Source organism: Sesamum indicum, linkage group LG2 (genome assembly GCF_026168435.1).
Source record: "Sesamum indicum cultivar Baizhima isolate 11 linkage group LG2, ASM2616843v1, whole genome shotgun sequence".
Lineage (NCBI taxonomy): Eukaryota > Viridiplantae > Streptophyta > Magnoliopsida > Lamiales > Pedaliaceae > Sesamum > Sesamum indicum.
Window position 1 is genome coordinate 1,948,018 of NC_142658.1, and position 3,696 is coordinate 1,951,713.

The 3,696-nt window shown below is 40.4% G+C and overlaps 1 pseudogene; it reads right to left on the reverse strand.

The window, feature by feature from the left end:
• Positions 1 to 1,695: 1,695 nt before the first annotated feature.
• Positions 1,696 to 3,690, reverse strand: LOC148788923 (ethylene-responsive transcription factor RAP2-13 pseudogene; annotated as a pseudogene).
• Between the last annotated feature and the right edge of the window lie 6 nt (positions 3,691 to 3,696).

The window sequence follows — 3,696 nt, forward strand, 5'->3', positions numbered from 1 at the left end:
CCCGTTAGACATCATCATTCATATATTAATCACATAAATTTATAAAACATAATCTCAAAATCCCAACAATAATAGCAAAACTTTTTAATTAATGATCACATATTTAAATCTCATATCTCAATAGTAAACATAGAAAATTGATAATAAAAAATTTCATAATCACATAAAATTTCTAGCAATACTTACCATAATCAGCCATAAAATCCATCCCATGTTTGCTCCTATTTTTCATGGAGAATACACCTCCAGACGACAATGTGATAGCTATATTTCTGATGATAGCACGTTGAGTTTGGATTATGGGCAATCAGGTTTGGAGAATCATTGAAAATCCGAAGAGCATGCTTAGTCATTTGTTGAAATCTTGTTATTTCCCTGGGTGGAAGCCCCGATGGGTTTATTTTTAATCCTTGTACGACGTGGTGTAGCATCCAGAGCAGCATTCAGCTGTCGCTGGGCTCGTCATTCCGTCCTATCACTCCCTTGCCGTCTGATAGGAATAAAATACAAGCAGATGTTTGTACCAGCACTTTTGCACTATATCTACTGGAAAATGAGGAAATGAAATTGTCAAAGAAAAGTTTCTTCGTCTTCCTCAATTTCTGTTCGAATTGGGATAACCATTTTTATAGTTTTTGGTTCGTATATGTTGAAAAACAGGCAAAGCCATTCAAGAACAAGAAATCAGTCAAAGTGTAAACAAGGAAGAATCAGCAATTTGTAGCAGGAAGAAGGATTCATTATTGAAATCAAAAATATATCGAACAAAGTCTCAGCACATCTCTTTAAATAGAGAGTGAAAATGAGAGAGAGAGACAAAATTAACTAAACTGCTATACTAAAAGAAACGCTAAGGAGCAAAAGAAAGAAAAGAAAAACGTTTGTCTCAAAAGACGACTACAAGCTCTAACACTACAATTCCAACAGTATATAATGTTGCACTGTGCAACTGACAAATAATCCAGGTCCTTGTTCAAGCAGCCAACAAAGGGTCTGGAAAGTTGCAAAAGTTCCCCCATGATACGGGCATCTGCTGGGCGGATATTCTCCCGGTACTCAGGAATTTATGAGGAAGCTCAACTTCCACTTTGCCGGCGGTGTCGTGCATACTCGGACATGCATGCTCTTGGGGACTATGTCTTTGCTCAGCTTTCACATAAATATTCCTTGGGCCTCCATCATCTCAGCTGTGTGGTCACGAGGACGAATTTGTGTTGTGCCTGACAATTTCTTGGGCAATCTCAACCAAAGGATTCCTTGGAGACAGCCGGGTTTTCACCTTAGGGGTGTTTCCTTTTGCTACCTTCATTGCAGTGCTGCAACCTTTGTACACTTGGGTTTTGATTGAGGCAGTTACTACTTTCTAGAGAGGCCAAAAAACAAAAGAAAAATCATTTTGGCATAATAAAATTAATGACAAAGTTTATTAAAAAAAAAAAGTCTTTGATGTGCATAAATAGTCAGATAATAAACAATTACAGTAGATTGAAAATAACAAATTATATAACTTTTATCAAAAAGTGATTTTAAGAACATTAATCCCAAAAGTTATTATTTGAAAATGTAGCAAACAAATTAGCAATATTATTATAGTAATTGATGGTTATTCAATTCCATAATTTCTTTTTGTGGTTAATAGAGACAAAATGTGAACATCAAATTACATTAACACTTACAACATAAAAGCAGCAGAAATGCAGACAGCAAATACTAAATTACATTAACAATTAAGACATAAAACCAGCAATAAAATTACAGCATTTCTCGATTATGGCTCAGCTCTGTGAAAAACCAGCTAAACCACTTTTACACATTAACCCCAACAACTAATCCTAATTAATCTAAAATTACAATTTCCAAAAGAATAATTATAATAATAAATAAATTTGAAAGACTCTGTGTGCCCTGCAAATGCCAAAAACTTCTTTGCAGCTGCACTTTAATCACATATATCCAAAATCTGTCTATTTTGCAAGAAAGGGCTGCAACTTTCTGTAAATTATAGAGCAGCCCAATCAATCTCATACGACGGGTATTTCTCCAACGACCCCATCTCCCATCCGGGCTGCTCCTCCCCCAACTCCCGGAACATCTGCTCCGAATCGGGTGACAGCTCACCCGACCCGTCACTCTCGGGTTCAAGCTTTTTGCAGTTCTTATCCGTTACCGCCTTTTTTGACCTCGAGTTTTTGCAGCGGTTGGCGTCGATGCTTTTGCCCTCGGCCAGAGTCTGGCAGATGGCCTGCAGCTTGGCGTCCACGCTGGCATGGAGCGGCTGGTACTCCCCGAACTCGCCGCCGATGTGAGACCCATTGTGGCGGAGGTGGGGGAAGTTCAGTCGGGCGGAATCTCCCCTCAGCTGGTACGCTGCCTTGTCGTAGGCCAGCGCCGCCTCCTCCGCCGTGTCGAAGGTGCCCAGCCAGAGACGGGTGCGGTTCTTGGGCAGCCGAATCTCCGCCACCCATTTTCCCCAGTGGCGCTGCCGGACTCCCCTGTACAACTTGGCGGGCTTCGGAGGCGCTCCCACTTGCTTCATGGAAACGGGCCTAGGACCGAGAAACTGAGCAGTAGTTCCCGTTGCCTGAAGCGGATATTGTACATGGAATGAGCCCGAGCCCGTCTGGACCTGAACATCCTGGATCTGGACAGTTGAAAACTGGTTGAGCCCAACAGGGTACTCCACATTCTCGCCAAACCCAAATGAATAATTATGGGTAGAGGCCTGGTACACATTATTGAGCTCAAACTGGGAAGAGGAATAGTAAGAATTGTAGGGGTAGGAACTGGATGAGCAAGAAGAAGGGTCTAAATACTGGTCATGGAGCAAAGAAGAAGAAGAAGAGGAGGTGGTGAAAGTAGAGGAATAAGCATCAGAAGAAAGAGGGAAGGGAGAGGGATGAGTGTAAGAAGAAGAAAGAGGTGGGGAAGAAGCACTTTTCATAAAAGGTTCAAGTGCTTCCATCAACTCACCACCATTGAAGCTATCCACAAATGGTGTTCCGCTACTCCAAAAATCTGTACTAGTTCCCATTCTCCGACAAATAATCAATATTCTCTTCAAATTAAAAATTCAGTTTCAGAAAACAAAAAAAAAGAAGAAAGCAAAAGGGCCTGTTTCTTAGTAAAATTAAAGAACAGGGATGGTGATTTAACAAATCAAATTAACAAAAATATGCACAAAAAGATTAACAGAAAATGAATTTTTCATTTGTTTTTTTGTATTGTTTTTTGGTGGGGGGATTAAGAGAGGGTATACAAATAGACAACCCTTTGAGAACCGGTAATGGCTGAAAGCTAAAAAAACGCAGCCAATGAGTGCGAGGGAACAACAAATAAAGCCCTCAAAAACAGAAAAACTGTACTGAAGAAATGAATGCGGAAAAGAATACAGAGAATATGAGATCTCGTTCTGAAAACATCTGTTTTTTCTTCAAACCCTTGGCTTTTCCTCCATCATCTTCACGACGATAATTGTATATATAAACAGAAACAAACCACAGAAGAATCAGAAAACGAAACAGATGAATCGCAGAAAGGGATCTAAAGAAGCGGGAATCGCCAGAGGGGTCTCTCACTCTTACTCTCCCTCTCTGGAATGGTGAATGTGTGTGCAAATCTCTCTCACTCCAGAACTGGTGAAGTGTGTGCAAGTGAGATGAAGAAGAAGTGTGAATTATCCTCTTCTGACTCTCTTCT